Genomic DNA, 20,429 nt, shown 5'->3' on the forward strand with positions numbered 1-20,429 from the left:
CTGCCATCTTTTACTGTGATAATTTTGATCACGTTGTCAGTAAGAGACATTTAATTCATACAGATCTTTTGAAGTTGACATCTCTTTGCTTCATTCTACTGAAAAGCGTTAAGGTACTGCAGTGTAGGTTTTTTGCTTCATTTTTGGGCTGTAGGTTTTTGAGGTCAGTAACGCAGTTTGCATTAAAGACGTGATAGTGAAATTCAAGGAAACAGATATGAGGCAAGACCACATTTACGTCAAATCAAATTTTGTTCATTTTCTTTGAAAATACCAAAGTTGTAAGTCACACGTGGAGTCCCAGGCAGTTATTGTAAAGGTTAAAGATCTTTGCAATCATTCTGTGGAGAAGTAGGTGTTGTTGTTTTTAAGATAACAAAGTTATCATATCAAATCCTGATTTTGAGTTTTCAAAGAAGAGAAAAATATTTTCTAGCAAAAGTTAAAACAACTATCAACTTGATCAGACTTTGTCCAAAATTTCTTCACCTAAATATGCGTCTGTCACTTCTTGTGACATAGAAACATCATTTTCTGTGACGTATTTTAATTCTTTATCTTTATTATGTGTATTTACTGATATGACATTGCATGAATATATGCATGTTATTCGATTTGATAGTGCCTGAAAATCTGGGCTCTAGTAATAACATTATGAGTAATTTAATAAGTAAAGGAATTAACTCACCAAATAATTTAGGTGCTGAGTCACCGATAGGCACATAAAGAAGACAAGAGATGCCTGCTAGCTTTCAGATGAAGTCTGGCACATTGTTTAATCAGCTAGGAAGTTTCAATACTACATACACTCCCATGCAGAGTGAGAAATATGTTATTTACTCGTGTATAAGACAAGCGTGAATATAAGATCAGTGCCCCCCCCCCCCCCCCCCCCCTCCTTTTTATGAGTGGTTTCTTGGGATAAACACACTCTGACTAATCAAATTTACAAACTCTTATTCATGTAAAGGATATGTCTAAATAGTTAACATTATGCCTATTCTGTATTTATGCAATTTATTTATTGTTGAAATTTTGATATGATATGGGGAAAATAATAAGCAAAAGGAAATTTTTGTAATTGTACTCTGCATTATCTTGCTGGTGTATCTGTAATCCTATACTTTGTATTTTCGTGGGTGTCCACATATGTTCCATCAAATGTCTGTATTTCACCTGTGCTCTGTAGGTATGTACATGGGAAGGGTGAGGGGAAAAGGTTGTTACATATGGCTTACATCGACAACATACAGCTGATCGTTTGGTCAGGTCTTGTAAGTGGACATCCATTGCTGCCATTAAATGACAGAACAGGATATTAGGTATAATAAAGAGAATATATTCAAATGTACAGTATACAAGGGGCATGCCTAGGGTTGGAAGTTACCAGGTTTAGGCCAGTTTAGGAGATTGAACTTCTAATTGAAATGGGCAGCAGAAGGGGAGGTGGGTCATGTTAACTTATGTTGATGGCCAATCATGAAACGTAGAACTGGAGGCTTTGCCTGCCATGAAAGATGTATGTTCCACTAGAGGTCTGGATCACAAGAGAGTGAGGTAACTGTGTTCTGCACTGCAGAATGCTCCAGCATCCACACATGTGACCTGTATCCCACCTATGCTGTTTGCCAAAACCGATGGTGTGAATTCACTAGCAGTTTCAGGAGAGGGCTGAGGGCATCTCTTGTCAGCAGTGTGAACTGGATGGAACTGCATTGGTTCTGAAAGGCAGACAACTTGTGTCATGTTTGCACTATGGAAGTTGCTCTGGGAGCAAACTTGTAAGGATTTGACTGGGGTCTTCTAAATAAAATTTTATAAACCAGTTGCTTAAAATATTGCTTGACTTGCTGCCACCCTGTACATTGCTTATCCCTTGCAGAGGAGTGGTGACTCACATTGTTTACAAAAGGATGTCAGTCACTGCTGGAAAGACGGTTTGCCCTAGTAGGAGCCTTAATGCTGTGGGAGGGTCCTGTTACAATTGTTTTCATTTAGTGTAAATGGCAGGGGACTAAGATGTTGTCAAGTTTATCGAATTTCATGAGTTAAGAAAACAGGCAATGCAATAGCTCCTGTAATAACTGAAATCATCATCGTACAGATTATCAGTTCTTAAAATATACGAAGTTAAAATTATTCCAGAAAGCTTCACAAAGGAGGAATGAACTATTGTGGTTTCTGTTAGGTTGAGAAGAAAAAAATCTATTATTAATTTACTGTTTCAGTAGTAAACTCATTGTCATAGAAAGCAGAAGCTGTCCAAACTGGATCAGCCCTGATCTTTTAATGGTTTACAGCACCCCCCCCCCCCCCCCCCCCCATCCCTGCTAAAATGTGTTGTTGTTTGTATTGCCTTTAAAATATTAATTACGTTTCTACATAGTTGAACTAATACAAAATATTAAATGCAACAATAACATGACAGAAGACTTAATTCTGTTATAATCAAAGTATTTGGGTAAAAAACATAATAAATCAGCTTACTGCAGAACAATAACATGTGGTGTGGGTTGGAACTGGTCTAAGTGCATTTGAAAAAGGGTAATAACTTAATTCAAAACTTGATATGTCGTTAAACTATTTTTGCAGCTAGTAGTTGCCCAAAGTTGCTCAGGCTACGAAACATCCTGGAGTTACGGGTGAAATCAGGGGATAGCAAAGGCTGTGCATCAAAACCCATGAATTTCTAATATTATCATTCTACCTACTCAATTTAAATTATCTTGTATCACCTCACAGAGTAACAGTCTTCCAAAACATTGTGAACTATGGCATACTTAGGCATAGAGAGAGAGAGAGAGAGAGAGAGAGAGAGAGAGAGAGAGAGAGAGAGAGATAAGTATTACACCCAGATCAGAATTCTGGAGTAGTTTCGACTGGAAAAAAATTGTAGCATAAACTTGCCAGAGCATCTAATGAGTTATCACTGCCTTAACTTGGATACATCATTGGAAATGGCCAATGCAGCCACATCATAGTGAAAATCTCAGAAAAGCAAAAACCATTTTAAATTACCTCATGAGATAGTAGTGTGTACGTATATCACTTAGTTTTACACGTGAATTAATTAGTTAAAACTGAGACAAATGATAATGAACCAGGCTGAAATGTGACCAAGTAGTGGTCTGAAGGGTGACTTGTTTGTCTGAGTGATAATATAGGTCTCAAAATGGGTAGCTATAATCAAAATTTCTCATAAGTTAGTGCACAACATAGAACAAAATATTGTCCAGCTGCCAAATGAGGATCTGGTATGACCTTAAATATTTAAAGATCTGTGATAAATCATTAATATTCATTAGAATTACGTAAAAATACTGCTCATTAACTCATCAAAACCATGGTATGACCCTAAATCCCTTTAGCAGAAAAACACAGGAAAAGTTATTAATTGACATTAATTTAAGGAGATAAAATATGAAAATACACCAAGAAAGTACAAGATCTAATGCTTAGAGTAACACATAGATTTAATATTTTTCCCAGTAACGTCACTCAACTGCAATTTTTTACAAACAACAATTATCGACAAACTGTTCTCTATAATTAAAATTACAACTAGAAAAACTGAAGGAAAAGACCAGCACAGCACTTGTTTGATTGTCAATTGAAAATGAGGATTCGTTACAACCTTATTTTTGCCTCTAAATTGACAAAGTCCTGGAAAAACCATCTGTCTTGTCCACTGATCTTAGAGTTTACTGTTTTCAGAATATCATGGGACTGTCATGTGGCATAAAATAAGCATGTAAAACAAAGTTCTAGGCATGGAGAAACACAAGGCAAACTCCAATAGAGATAATTATAATGTTTGTGCATAGTGATCAAACAGCTAACAGTATCCTCATACATCCATAACACTTCACATGAAGAAGGGAAAGACTGCAGTGAGTTTATAATCAGTTAATTAAGTATGAAAAGATTCTCAGCTAGAATGTGGTTCTGAGTGACAGAAGCACATGCATTGTTCCTAAACAAACTTCCGACTGATGGGAGAAGAGCATGTAGGTTATCCTGCAGGGAAGGAGAGCTATGTGTGTGTGCCATTGACAAATTTTAATGGCACTTCTCTCTATTAGGGTGATGGAGTGGAGTATTATCTGCTGTGTAACGCATGTCTTGCGGGAGGGGAAACAGCAGAGAGGTGGGTGCAAAGGAGGAGGAAGAGTGAGAAGGGTGAAGGGGAGGTGACGATCTAGAAGCAAACATTCTTTGAAGCACAGCTGGTGGTGTGTACCAGTGGTATAACACTAAGTATGCACATAAATAGAGAAAAAAAAAATACTGGCTAACAGACAATCAAACTCTGGTAATAATCCTTACAGAGCGACACCTGATTTGTACTGAAGAGATCTTAAGTTGTGTATGATGATAAATATAGTGAGTTAATTCAGATTATTAGTACAGTACTTCTTTTAAATTTAAATCAGCAATATGGGGCAGAGTGCATCTCTGTGTTGAATTTCAGCAAACACAAAATTCAGGAAACACTGGCCAGTGGTTTTAGGAGCTAGTTGTCTGCATAAAATGTACAATCTAGTCACCTCAAGAGAACAGAAATTTTGATACGTAATTGTTGGAGGATGTGATAGAGTACTGCAGGACTTTATATGCTTGGTAAAACACATAGGTAAGGAAAAAGTAAATGTTGACTTCTGTGGACACAGGACAGGAAAGATTTGTAAAGAAAAAACAAAAATCTTGTCAATAAAAGAGATCTACAAGTGAAATGTAGTATATCACCAAAATTCTACAACAAAGTTGAACAACAAAAGTAGTTAAATACACGACATGATAAAGATCTATACAGTAGATGATAGAGGGTACCTTTAAAGACCTAAAACTCTTCACAAATACATAAACTTCCTACATAATACAAATAGGAGTGCACCTGGGCCATCCTCAAAAAAATATTAATGGTTACTTATTTATTTATTTATACATCTAGTTCCATAGGACCAAATTGAGGAGCAAATCTCCAAGGTCATGTAATGTGTCGGTACATTAAATTACAACAGAAAAGTAATAACAGATAAAATAAAATATTTATGAACCAAAAAGAGAAGCCATAAGTTTGAGTAAACACAGTCAGCAATTTAAAATAGGAAACATTTTAATTTTGCAAGCAAGTTCTTGACAGTATGGGAGGAGTGAACCATGACAAAACTCATCAGTTTCGATTTGAAAGGGTGTGGTTTACTGATAAGATTTTTGAATTCTTGTGGTAGCTTATTGGAAATGGATGTAGCAGTATACTGCACACCTTTCTGCACGAAAGTGCAATCCAAATTCAGATTGTATTTCATTCTAGTATTAAATGAGTGAAGGCTGCTATGTCTTGGGAATAAGCTGACAACAACAATGAATATATATATTGAGAGGCTAATGTGAGTATTGCCAGAGTAGTGAACAGGGGTCAACAAGAGGTTCACAAACTTACATCATTTATTGCCTGAAATACCCATTTCTGAGCCAAAAATATCCTTCGACAATGAGAAGAGTTATCACAAAATATTATACCACATCACATCACCGAATGAAAATAAGCAAAGTAGACTAATTTTCATGTTGAATGATCCTTATTTCAGATACCGTTCAAAAAGTAAAAATGGCAGCATTTAGCCTTCGAATAAGATCATGAACATGGGCTTTCCACGACAGTTTACTATCCATCTGAACACCTAGCAATTTGAACTGTTCAATTTCACTAGTGGTAAACCCATTATGCGAAATTAAAACTTTTGTTTTTGTTGGATTGTGTGTTAGAAACTGTAAAACCTGAGTCTTACTGTGATTTAGGGTTTATTTTCTACAAGCCATGAACTTATGTCGTGAACTGCACTATTTGATATCAAGCCAGGGTTGGACACAGCATCCTTTACTACAAAGTTAGTGTCATCGGCAAACAGAAATATTTTAGAATTCCCTGTAATACTAAAGGGCATATTATTTGTGTAAATAAGGATCTGAAGTGGCCTCAACACTGATCCCTGGGGCACCCACCGTTTGACCATGCCCCACATCACAGCCATTCTCAACACTATGAATAAAGACATTTTGCTGTCTGTTGCTTAAGCAAGAGGTGAACCAATTGTGAGCTACTTCCCGTATTCCGTAATGGTCCAATGTCTGGAGCAATATTTTGTGATCAACACAATCAAATGCCTTAGTTAAATCAAAAAAGATGCCTAGCTTTTGAAACCTTTTGTTTAATCCATCCATTACCTCACAGACGAAAGAGAATGTAGCATTTTCAATTGTGAATCAGTTATAAAGCCAAACTGTACATTTAATAGCTAATTATGTGATATAAAATGATAAATTATCGTTACATACACAACCTTTTCAATAACCTAAGCAAACACTGATGGCATAGAAATAGGTCCAAAATTGTTTACCTTATCCCTTTCTCCCTTTTTATAAATTGACTTTACTACTGAGAACTGCAGTCATTCAGCAGGGTGAATACGACCCGGGACAACCAGGAGATCCGGGAAAAACCCGGGAATTTTTTCATCCTGGAGAAAACCAGGAAAAACCCGGGAATTGTTTACAATTCCAGGAATTTCTCATTGTTTTAGTTTTCAGTTAAATTTTTGTGATTTTGAGTGGTAAGAACCAATACTCTAACAAAGGATATTACTGTACCCCGCTACTGCAGAATAACACTGCAGCAACAAAACATCAACGAGGAAAAAAAAGAAACATAAAATAAACTTAAGTTGCAAAGGAAATGCACCGTATACAAAAACAAAACACAGTGCTTAAGCGTCTGCCAACAGCAAAAGGTGTCAAAGGCTTTTGGAAGACTATGCAATGCTAAGTAACAACAAATTGCCTCTGATGAGCGTGACGTGACAACTGTTTAAATTAGATTCCTTTGAGCAGTTGTGCCCCCCCCCTTTCTAAAGTGGCAGGAAATTCTACGTTAGTGTATAAAACCATAAACATTCAAAGGATTGAGTTTTACAGTGCCAAGGAATAATATACGGTCACTTAACATGTAAAAAGCGTATTTTCACCCAGGAGAAAGTGTATTTTTAACTGGGAAATCCGGGAAAAATCCGGGATTTTTTTTTTCCTTGTCCACGTAGACACCCTGTTCAGGAAACTAACCATTCTTAAAGGAAAAATTACAAATATGGCTAAGTACAGGGCTAACATTTACTACAAACTGACTTAATACTGTCAACCTTGTGCTGCTGACCAGACACTTCCTTCACAACTGACCATATGGTTTTAATTTTATCCTGTGGATTAGCTATTCTATTTTCATACCACATAGTCTTTGCCTTCCTAATAACATTTTAAGCATCTTACAATACTGTTTGTAATGAGCTACTGTTGCTTGATTGCGACTATTTCTAACATTTTTATATAAAACCCACGTTGTTCTACATGATATCCTTTTCCCACTAGTCAGCTACCCAGGCTGTCTTATACTTCTAATACCATGTTTAGAACACACTAATTGAATGCAACTCTCAAATAGCATGAGAAATGTGTTAAGGAAAGTGTTACATCTGTCATCTATGTAATCGGCATTAGAAACACCCTGCCACTCTTGTTCCTTAACGAGGTTTGACAAACACTCTTTTACCATTGGAGTATCTTTCCTACATGGTTTGTAATTATATGTAATGTTTGTTTGAGTGCAAAAGCCTTTTAGTGTCATAATTTGTGCATCATGGTCTGAAAGGTCATTCACCCTTTTACTAAGAGATTGCCCATCTAGTAAAGAAGAATGAATAAAAATAAATTGTATGGCTGTGCTACTGTTCCCCTGCACCCTGGTTGGGAAGACCACAGTCTGCATCATTTCATATGAATTTATGAGACGTATCTACATCCTTTTTCTCGCACCATCATATACAAAATTAATATTGAAGTCATCACATATAACTAATTTGAGGTACTTCATACAAAGTGAATCAAGAACCACCTGTAGCTTGACCAGAAATTCTCAGAAGTCAGAGTTAGCAGACCTATAAACAACAACAATTACAAGTTAAGTTTTTCTGAGTTCAACTGCCCCTGGACAACATTCAAATACCTGTTCAGTGCAGTGCCGTTATACATCTACGAATTGAAATGGAATAATGGAATACTGTTTTTTACGTATATAGCCACTGCCCCACCCCACAAGGAACTCCTTGAAAAACAGCCTGCAAATCTGTATCCTGGTGAAGGAAGCCTCAGAATTCTCAAATTATTTAAGTGGTGCTCCAACATACCAATAATTTCACAGCCAACATATATAAGCAGTTCACTAACTTTATCTTTAATACCTCTTATGTTTTGATGAAATATGCTAATTCTTCTCTACTTGGATATCTGAGATTCTCTGAAGGTGATTCCTTTGCTAGAGGGACTTCCTTTAAGCAGGTATATCTATGAGCTGACTTCAATCTAAAAAAGGTGCAGCTCTAACACCAAATACTACAGGAATTCTTCATGAGGGATCCTGCCACCACCCACTACACTGACACCTATAAGCTTTGCCAACTTCCCCTTCCCATAGCTATTGAGTTGCAGGTCATGTCTAGTGAAACCCAATCTGCTGTTAGACTCAACTGGTACCACTGCAATGTGACAACCACTTAATATTTATACTCTATGTAATACTCTCAGTACATTGTCACTGAAAACCTAGTCAGTTCGTTACATATAAATTGTACAAAAATATGAAAATTAGACTTAATTATGACAGACAAGATGAAGAAGGGTAAGAAAAGTGGTAGCGTGCTGGGATGTGGCTGGCTTATCACAAGGCGACAGCTGTGGTAGTCCATGGGTTTGCACCATGTGGTCTCTGTTTAGTAAGCATTCACTGGTAATATAACCTTCAATTTAAATGACTCCGAAAACATTATCTCAACTGGAAGCTGACTGCATGGTAAAATGAATCATGGTTAACGGTTCTGCTCTGACCTGTTGATGTGGCAGCATACAATAAACAATGTAACATCACTGAATCATCTCCTGTCATACAATTAGCAACATAATTAGCATTTATTTTATCCTCCTCAGCTTCCACAACAAAACATTATCTGTACAACAGAAATAACATCACTTGAAACAGCTGGCAGAAGAACTCTTCCCTATACATAATTGCCTTCAACCACATGAATGACAGGACCTCTTGTCTGCTCACAAGTAACCTAAATAAAAACATCTCAGCATATCAACAAAAGTTCATTACCCTCTGGGAGATAACAGCCACAAGTTATCATATTCTCTCTTATCAACTTACAGGGGTACAACAGATCAATTCTTCATCATCAGTCATTAGAACTCTTGTTACGATACATAACTGGATACATTTTTGCTTCATGCGTTGAGTTAAGCAGACAAGCAGCTACCACATATGAAAAACAGAAGGTATGGACAAAAAAAGAATAAAAGGTCAGCAAAGAGAAAGTAGAGAGATACAGAAACAAGAGAAAAAGAAGGCAGAAAAAGTTCATTCCTTTCATTCCGCAATCCAGCATGTCACACTGTATCCTATCAGCTTTGGCAACACAAGTGCTCATTCTATAATTATGACTGTGTCTGCATTTGGGGTCTCAAGTCATCTAATACCAATAGTAAACTGATAGGCAATACCAGGATCATTAGACACTTAGGTTTGTCACATTTCTTACAAGGCCTAGATGCAGATTTCACATCTGGCCCTGGTCTTTCAATAAAAATAAATCCCCATCAAGGTAAAAAGATTTAGTGTGCCACCGATTTTGGAAACCTTGCAGGTGCAGATTGGAGGCATAGGGTCTATAGAGCCCTTAAGGTGCTCACATTTGCAGAGCAAGGAATAGGAGCCTACCTTCATCAGAGAGCACAGAAATGATGCTCACAGAAAAGAAGAAGAAGAAGAAAAAAAAATAGAACTGATCATGACATGAAAATGAAATGGAAAAAAGTGTTATGAACAGCTGGGGACTCTGTGGTTACCAAACACAATGTACTATCTGCACATCCCTGGAGATTAATAGAAAACTCTCAAAAATATATCTTAAGAAACTTCTCATCACTAGAACTAAGTATGAAATACTTCAACAACTACAACAACAACAACAACAACAACAGAGTTTGAAACATGTATAAGAAATTTAATACAGTAAACAGGTTCAATGGAAGTGAAATACAAATGGAGCCGCCATGCTCACAGCATGTACTTGTGCAATGAGACGCAGCTCTGTGTAGTCAGTGCGCACATGTTGCAGCGGTGTGCTGCTACAGGTTGGCAGTACATATTGCCCCAGACGCTGGTATGTGTAGATGCAGTATCTGGTGTGGCATTGTATCCGATGCACTGCTGCGTCCAGGCTTGACTCACAGCAGAATAACAGCCGTTACTTCTGACTGACCACACACTATCTAACATGAACAAAAAGTAAACAGCCGCCCTATAGACCAGACGGTGGGAATGAATCATGTTTCTGATACCAGTGTACATGGGGAGGGAGAGGGAAGAAGGTTATTACATACAGCTTATGTCTACAAAGTGCAGCAGTTTGAATGATCTGGTCTTTCAAGTGGGCATCTAGGACTGCTGTTAAATGACAGAACAGGAAATTAGGTAACTAAATAGAATATATTCAAATACATAGTATACAAAGACCATGCCTAGGGAGATAGTTACCGGGTTTAGGTCAGTCTAAGAGGATGAATAACTAAATAAATGGGCAAATGATGAGGAGGCGGTTCATGTTAAGTTACGATGGTGGCCGGTTATGAAACGCAGAGCCAGAGGCTTGTCTACCGAGAAAGATGTCTGTTTTGGTCAATATCCGGCTCACAACAGACCGAGGCAAGTGATTTCTGCACTGCAGAATGCTCCAGCATCCATACACATGGCCTGTATCCCATGCATGCTATTGCCTAAAACTGATGACACTGAATTCACTAGCTGTTTCAGCAGAGTGTGAGGACGCCTCTTGTCAGCAGCTTTTGTTCTGAAAGGCAGGCAACTTGGCACATAGGCACAGGAGAAGTTGCTGTGGGAGAAAACTTGTATATATTTGACTGGGGACTTCTAAATAAAATTTTTTAAATCAATTCCCTAAAATATTCCTTGACTGGCTGCCACTCTGTACAGATGTTTACACTGCTTGGATAATTTGTTTTCGCACTCAGTACAAAGAAATATTCTCATCTTAACCATAATAGTGAAGAATGTTAAAGTGGACAGATATAGTTCTGAATGAAAGGAGGGGAAGAACTAACAGCAGGAAACAGTCAGTTAATTTGGACACCTGGTAACCATCAATTACGTAACAATGCAAAGAACTTCATTGCCCCCTGAGGTGTAGTAGTCATAATATTTGGTCATGTCATTGATTGATATTTCATCTAAAACTTTTTGTGGTGGTATTCCTGTGATGGAATGAGGTGCTTCATTCACAACTTTCTCAAAAGCAACCACCTAATCTACCCCCATATGATGCTTATTAGAAGTGAACAGATAACTTCGTCTCCCATAGCCGAATGCAGTATGCTTTTGACCATTTTTTGCTAGCAGTTTCTCACAGAAACTGTCTATTAAGTCTGTGTTTATTGATATCTTGGTGACAGTGAACTTCAGTATGGGATCTTAGTACTAGTAGTAGTAGAAGTATTAGTAGCAGTAGTAGCAGCAGCAGCTTAATTCATCTGTAGATCTCTTATTACAAGGATATAGGACATGTCAAAGTATTTACAAGTTTAGATCAATTTAAAATAAGATAATTCATATACACATATATTTACAATCTTCTAGTTAGAGACAATCATTAGATTTATTCGTGATATACAATACATTTTTTACAAATAACTTATTTAATAATGCAATGCTACACTGTTCACTCATATCTCACTATCAATCGCTGCATGCACTATACACGTGTTGTTTCATAACACTTCACTCACTACACACACACACACACACACACACACACACACACACACACACACACACACACATACACAATCACACACTGGTGATCTCTGGGTCATTTTCTGTACCACAACCTCCCATTTGCTATCCTCAAAAACTGGGTCAGCATCCGTCCATAATAAGTGAGATGATGAGTTCAGAAAGAGGAAGAGTTGTTAGTAGTGTGCTATGCATAGCTTGGGGTAAGTATTTCTAGAAAGGTAAAAGTTTGGGAAAAAACATAAAGTGATGGTTTTATGTGGAATGTTGCATGTATTATTATTATTATTATTATTATTACTACTTATTTATTTGTATAACAATTTTTGTAAGACCCCTTCTCTGGTCTATTCAAGTAAACCTTCAATGTATAAAATGTATTGCATAACAGGTTCATTTTACCTGCCTTTTTAAATAAGTGTGTTTTTGCAATTTCTTTAATCTCTTTTAGGATTTTATTGTACAGTTTTATTCCTTGGTAGAAAATTCTGTTTTGAGTTTTATCTTAATTTTTTTTTGGTGAAGGTGAGTTGAGTCTATCTGTTGTTGCGTGGTCATGGACAGACCTGTATGTGCAGTAATTACCAGTGTTATTTTTTACATATACAACTGACTAATAAATATATTCACATGGAGCAGTTAAAATCCCCATTGTTTTTAACGGATCTTTAGAGTGAGCTCAACGAGTAGTTTTGGTTATTGTCCTTATGGCTCATTTCTGGAGTTTGAAAATTGTGTTCATATTTTGTGCATTTGATCCCCAAAAACAGAATGCCGTATCTAAGAGTTGAGTGTACATATGAATAATATGTAAGTAAAAGACACCGCATGTTACACACTGATGATAGGATTTTAAGGGCATAACACTCTGATAACATTATGTTTGCAAGTACCTTTCTGTATTCACACCCCTTCAACTGAGAATCAATATTCAATCCTAGAAATTTTGTCTTTGTTACACAGTCTATAGAGGTGCCATCTACATTTAATTTAACATTGTCTTTTATCCTCTTCAAACTGAATTTCATGGCATTAGTTTTCTTTGTGTTCAATGTCACTTTATTGCTTATTGACCAATCATAAAGTTCCTTGAGAGTTTCATTTGCTTTCTCAGCAAGGAGTTCTCTTGTTTTCTCAGTGACTACAATATTGCTGTCATTAGTGAAGAGAATTTTTTCAACATGAATACCACTACTGGGAATGTAATTGATGTATATCAGGAACAGTATTGGTCTTAATATGCTACCTTGCGGAACCGCTATATTAATGTATTTTGATTCTGATAAGTGTTTTACTAAATGTTTTGATCTATTTGAAGTATGTGTTATCTCTGCTTGTTGTACCCTATCTGTTAGGTATGACCGAAACCAGCATTAGCTACCACTCTTATTCCTAATGATTCTATTTTATTTAATAGAGTCTTGTGATCGACTGTATCAAACGCCTTAGAAATGTCCAAAAATATGCCTGTGACACACTCATCTTTATCAAGAGCATCAAGTACACCTTTTGTGAAAACAAACTGTGATTTGCTTAAAAGATTGTATTTATTCAAGTAATTTATTAATCTGTCTTTCATAATGGCTTCTATTATTTTTGAGAATGATGATAGCAGGGATATGGGCTGGTAATTTTCTATGTATTCTGCATTACCTTTCTTAAGCAGAGGTACAACTCTTGCATGTTTTAACTGCTCTGGAAATGCCCCTGATGTAAAGGGATTCATTTATTATGTTTGTTGAGGGGTTTTGTGTAGTCACTCTGCATTGTTTCAGTACACACATTGGTACTTCACCTAAGCCTGCTGAGTTTTTATTTTATATTTTTTGAACAGTTTTTTTGACTTCATTATCTGTGGTTCGAAGTAATAACATTGTATGTAGTGCAACATTATATACTGGCGTTACAATTGTTTTAGGGAATTTTTGCTGTAACCAACTTTTCCTACCTGTAACAACAGGTATTTGACCATGTGTGGCCAGAGATCCACCCTCTATACTTTCATGAATCAACTGTACCAATTTTCCCTTCCCAGCCCTAGTACCTTACTCGTGTTAATTTGTGGTATAATGACTTTTTCACCACGTAACCCTTCTTGCGCAACTACTTCACCTCTCACTCTGTTTTGTGTGCTGCAAAACCAGTATTAAATCAATAATGCTTCAACAAATTCCTCATATGATTTACATGTGTTGCTGACTCCTGTTCACCATGATTTTGCTTCTCCTTCAAACCTATTTGTCACAAGTTTCATTTTTGTTGTTCTGCTGTGTTTTGAGGCAAGATGCCCTCAAACTGTCTAATAAAAGCTACTGGGTGTATAGTTACCTTACGAGAGAAATTTATATGCATTGGCATGATTTTCTATGTCACATACATGAACAATATGTTTTTTTATTTTTTGTTCATACCAAATTTGGACTTTTGTTTACCTTCATTTTCTGTTTTGTATTGCATCTCAGGAAAGTCCTGTTTGCTCTATTTTTCTCAGTTTTCCCTGAATCAGACTTGTGTTGCCTTTAAAAGAATATTCTGCATGTGAAATATTACGACTAATTATTTTATGGTCATTATTGATACTTTATTATTACAGTATATTCTATGTTTCTCATTACATGCTTTGATGGATTTGCTTTGCTCTTGCTTTATGTTACTAATGCCATTAATTGTTGTTTGTGTTACTCCATTTTGATCCTGCAAATCCTTGATTTCATGGTCAATCTACATATTAATTTCTGACTTACAAACTTGTAATTTCTTACCCCATTCTTGTGTTTCATAATCTAGTTTTTTTGCAGCATCCTTCAGTTTTCACTTCAAGGTTTATAACCTTTTGTTCCCGTGCATCATACTTAGAATTAGGTTGTGCTGTTCCCAAATTAATTTCCTTTAATCCATTATCTGTTTTCTTTTGTTCTACTTTTTGTTCTTGCAAAATTAATTTAAGTGTAGACTTTGTATACCGATGATCATACTGAATTGATAAGGTGTCAGCTGATGCTGTATGATAACTTAATGTATGTAACTCATCTGTTGGCTCATTAGTAATGTTGACGTCAGAGTCATTTTCTCTGATATCGTCATTCCAATCAATCACTTCATATTACATCTACATCTACATACATATTTCCCAATCCAACATACAGTGCGTGGCGGAGGGTACCTTATACCACAACTAGCATCTTCTTTCCGTGTTCCACTCCCAAACAGAATGAGGGAAAAATGACTGCCTATATGCCTCTGTATGAGCCCTAATCTCTCTTATCTTATCTTTGTGGTCCTTCTGCTAAATATAAGTTGGCGGCAGTAAAATTGTACAGCAGTCAACCTTAAATGCTGGTTCTCTTAATTTCCTCCGTAGTGATTCATGAAAAGAATGCCTCCTTTCCTCCAAAGACTCCCATCCGAGTTCCTGAATCATTTCCATAACACTCGCGTGATGATCAAACCTACCAGTAACAAATCTAGCTGCCTGCCTCTGAATTGTTTCTATGTCCTCCCTCAATCCAATCTGATAGTGATCCCAAACGCTCAAGCAGTACTCAAGAATAGGTTGTATTAGTGTTTTATAAGTGGTCTCCTTTACAGATGAACCACATCTTCCCAAAATTCTACCAATGAACCGAAGACGACTATCCGCCTTCCCCACAACTGCCATTACATGCTTGTCCCACTTCATATCACTCTGCAAAGTTACGCCCAAATATTTAATCGACATGACTGTGTCAAGTGCTGCACTACTAGTGGAGTATTCAAACATTATGGGATTCTTTTTCCTATATATCTGCTTTAATTTACATGTATCTATATTTAGAGTTAGCTGCCATTCTTCACACCACTCGCAAATCCCGTCCAAATCATCTTGTATCCTCCTACAGTCACTCAAAGACGACACCTTCCCGTACACCACAGCATCATCATGAAACAGCCACACATTGCTATCCACCCTATCCAAAAGATCATTTATGTAGATAGAAAACAACAGCGGACCTACCACACTTCCCTGGGCACTCCAGATGATACCCTCACCTCCGATGAACACTCACCATCGAGGACAATGTACTGGGTTCTATTACTTAAGAAGTCTTCGAGCCACTCACATATTTGGGAACCAATCCCATATGCTCGTACCTTTGTTAGGAGTCTGCAGTGGATCACAGAGTCAAACGCTTTCCGGAAGTCAAGGAATATGGCATCTGTCTGACACCCTTCCTCCATGGTTCGCAAAATATCATGTGACAAAAGGGCAAGTTACATTTTGCAGGAGCGATGCTTTCTAAAGCAATGCTGATGTATGGACAGCAACTTCTCTGTCTCAAGGAAATTCATTATATTCGAACTGAGAATATATTTGAGAATCCTGCAACAAACCGACTAGGTACTACACATCCTGAGTTTACATTATCATTGTTTGCCACTAACTCTAAATTTTTATTGTCTTCAGTATTAATTAATTCTACATTACCATTGAAATCATTCATGGCTACTTCAAAGTTCTCAGTGAGATCATTGGTTTTTTAATTCTCTATTTCAGATTAAACAGCAAAGTCTGAATCTATGCATTTACTAAAATTATTTTTGACTGAATTGGACATAAAATTAAACCCATATCTGATTTCACTACCATTTATTTGTATCTGACCCACCGAATCATCCCTACTGCTGTGTGACTGAATTCCTTTTCTACTGCCAAGAGCATGTCTCAATTCTTTTATCCAGACATTTTAGTATTACTGATGTTCCAATTACAAATCTTAGACTGCTATGTGCAAGAATAAAATTTACTCTACTTTTCTTCTGTGACGTATTATTGCTGATCCTCATAGCTGTTGGCTGCACCCCTAGCTGCAATTCCGCTGTTGTTGTGTGCTGAAACAGACACATCAGATGTGCTGTATACTGCTAACTGCACTCACCACTATGTGCTGTCACTGTACATGTTGTCCATGGATGTCTTGTGCTGCTATGGACGCTGCGCCATCTTGTGGCATGATGAATCTTTAAGTGATGATTTACAATGTAATCCCATTGACCATGCACACAACATTAACTTTTATTGTCGTAGCACCTAAGCACTTTCATAGCAACAAAAAATTTGATTTAGTGTCATAAATTATTATAGTTCAACAAAACCTTGATAACAATTCAAACACAGTTCAGAGCCTATTTATCACAGTTCTTATGCAGTTCTCTAGCCATTTACAGTTCACGTGTAGACAGTCCTTCCATCCACAGTTCGCTAATTGGGTACAGCTCTTGTTAAAAAAAAAAAAGCATAAAATTTAGCCTCTTCATTTGAAAGCACTTCAACTTCAGAAATATTCCCCGCAAGGGTTGCCATGTATGGCAAGAGAGAGAGAGAGAGAGAGAGAGAGAGAGAGAGAGAGAGGGAGAGAGAGAGAGGGAAAAGGGGTGGGTTACAGTTGTATGATAAATACTATCCCTCAGATATATTCCATCAGCAGCTGCTGTGATAAACACCGGCAGCACTCAGGGTGAAGACTTGTACACAAGTGTGTGTGTATGACAGCACTTGGCAATGAGAGCCGTGATTGAGGGAGTGGCAATCACCCTCAGCACTATGGCCCAAAGAGCACTAATTGCAGTGTCCTGTTGCACCTCCATTGGCAAGGCTGGTGACATGTATGACTATGGCAGCTGTCAGAGACGTGGTTGACAACAAATACAGTTTGCTAATGGTTGTGGTTAAACAGTTTACCTTGCATATCTCTGATTTTGTCGCCAGGAGCCTGGAAAGGTGGCAGCCTACAAGTACACATGTGTGTTTCATACTGATGGATCCAATGCTGGTAGTTACATATACTGACAGCAAACTATGACTAGACCTAATCTATTCACATGTACAGTTATGGTAATTACTTCTAGATTAGTTCACAGCCCCCACCCCCTGCCCTCATCCCCCTTCCATCTCTACCCCTAATAGTACTAAGGACCCGTCACTATTTAATAATTCAAACAATGCATTTATCTAATTTTACACAGACCCTTGCCAGCTTTATTTATACTGACAACATCAAGATCTATCTAACACAATTATTTGAGTTGTACAGAATCACATTCTTGAGGCCAAGTGTTCTGGTAAGTTATAGGAATAGTGGTTAATCAAGCATTCTTTTACTTTGTTCTGAAACAACTGAGAATGTTCAGTTTCCTGCCTGATATCCACCGACAATGTTTTATAGACATTTTCACAAGAATACAAAACTTTGTCCTGAACCCTTATACCCTAGAGACACATGGCATAGTGCGGAGAAGATGGGGCTGTAAAATTAAATGGTGGTTGTAGTATTTGTTGAAACATGCAGTAATGGACAAAGGGAAGTTTCTCAGTAGCAAAGAGTCTATAGCCTCACCAACCTGTGCACTACTTCAACTTTATGAAAACCACAGTGTAGGTAACTTCACTGGGTATTTGTAATTGTGATGATGCACTAGACCACACTTAACTGAATAGAAATGTAGTAGTAGTACAGGATTATTCTAATTTAATTTAAACTTTCAAACTGCTGCAGAAATAACACCAGTGGTCATAATGCCATAAAATTGTAACAGAATATTATTGGAGAAGCAGGAAAACATATGGCAGAAGAAAAATAAATAGTACTAAATGTAGCAATAGATGGCACTGTAAACTTTATAATTTAATGATTCTCTACTACAAATGACAAATGAATCATACAACAATGCCCATTGTTGTACGTTTGACATTAAACAAACTGCACTACTCAGTGTGCATGGGCCTACAGGTGTGATACTGTTAGTTACGTAAGCCCATCCACCATGGCAAGGTCATTTCACATCAGATGGGAAATATCGGTTTTTAACTGTCCTGAGGCCAAAAACTGCATGGAAAGCATCAATCAAAATCAAATTGGATTATTAATTTCTGTGTGTCTGGTACAAAATATGTTCAAAATGCTGTCCACAGATTTCTGCAAGAAAGTGAAATTGAAAAACAGCATGTTCCACAACTAATGGAAGTGTTTCCGGTGTCACGTTCATAATGTGTTCCACAATGCGTGCCTTCAATGCAGCAAAATTGGCAGTCGGAACACTGAACACAAAGTCTTGCAGATAGCCCCACAGCCAGAAGTCATACAGATTAAAATCAAGTGATTGGGACAGACAGGCTGTAGGGAAATTTTTGTGACGGCTCCCAAACCCAAGGTCCTCGGTGGTAGTTTTGGGCAGCCACCACAAATTGTATAAAGCATGTGTAGTGATGAGGATGTAGCTATGTCTGTTGGCCGAAAAATATTTAGTGACAAGAATTGCGCCAAATAGAATGAAGGGATAGCTTATCTTTATTTCTGACGAAACGTTACCAGAAATACAAGTCCAAGTAATATCCAAGAGTAATCCATGTCCTGAGCCTATTCGAATACAATGGCAAATATCACACTGCAGTGGCTCCACTATAAACTCCACGAAAGGCTAGCAATAGACAATCGACAATAGACTGTCAGTCTCAGGGCCAGTGCTCCTCCTTATATGCAAAAGGCAGAGGGTGCTGCGGACACGAGCTCAGCCATGGCGCAACCTCTTCCATTGGCGGTTATGCCCTGAGACACCAATGGCCGTGACAGGAACTGTGGCCAGCGATGTCATGGTCAGGGCACAGGTGTGCGAGTTGGTTGGTTGGTTGGGTCTGCGGATACAACAGAAATGGTGGCTGATAATTCTAGCATTTCTGTAATAGTAGTTTAGCAGCTGGTTAACTGGACTTGCAATGTGCGGATGTGTGCCATCTAGCATAAACATGATCCCATCCACACATCCACGCTGTTGGAGAGCTGGAATATCATTGCACAAAAGACACTCACAGCGCTTACTAGTGATGGTACAGGGAACGGCACCTGAAGCTCTTGTCACTTCACAAAAAATGTGGCACTATGGTAAATGATGCTGTAAACCCTCACCACACAGTGACTGTTTCAGGATGAAGTGGTACTGGTTGATTTGCGTGTGTATTTTCCGTTGCCCATATTGGACAATTCTGTGTATTCACATATTTTGTGAAGTGGGCTTCATCTTTCCATAAAATATTCCTCTGCCAATCATTGTCCACTTCCATGTGAGCAAGAAATTCTAAAGCAAAGGTCTCTCTTGCTGGTGGGTCAACAGGAAGCGACTTGTGAACATGGATAATTGCCAATGGATAGCAAAGAAGGATGTTTCATAAGACTTTATGCACCATGCTCATTTGTATGTCCAGTTTTTGGGCAATTCTCCATGCACTACATGTTTGTACACCACCAATTTTCTCCTCCTGCATTGCTGTGACCGCTGCTTCCACTGACGTCGAATCAATTCATTTCCTCCCTCTACCACATTCCACACAAAAAGAACCCGTCTTTTCGAATTGCTGAATCATTTTCTCCACACCCATGGCAGTCATCAGACCAATGCCTTTGTTCAAACCCTCCAGGGTGCAGAAATTCTACAGAGCAATGTATGTACAGTCATCATTGTTGTAATGCAGCTATAGAAA

At 37.7% G+C, this 20,429-nt stretch overlaps 1 protein-coding gene across 1 annotated transcript in view; it reads left to right on the forward strand.

Moving 5' to 3' along the window:
* Positions 1–20,429, forward strand: part of LOC126469698 (uncharacterized) — an 894,140-nt gene that overhangs the window by 461,198 nt on the left and 412,513 nt on the right. The gene's annotated exons all lie outside the window — the stretch shown is intronic.

The sequence above is a fragment of the Schistocerca serialis genome, chromosome 3, assembly GCF_023864345.2.
Source record: "Schistocerca serialis cubense isolate TAMUIC-IGC-003099 chromosome 3, iqSchSeri2.2, whole genome shotgun sequence".
NCBI lineage: Eukaryota > Metazoa > Arthropoda > Insecta > Orthoptera > Acrididae > Schistocerca > Schistocerca serialis.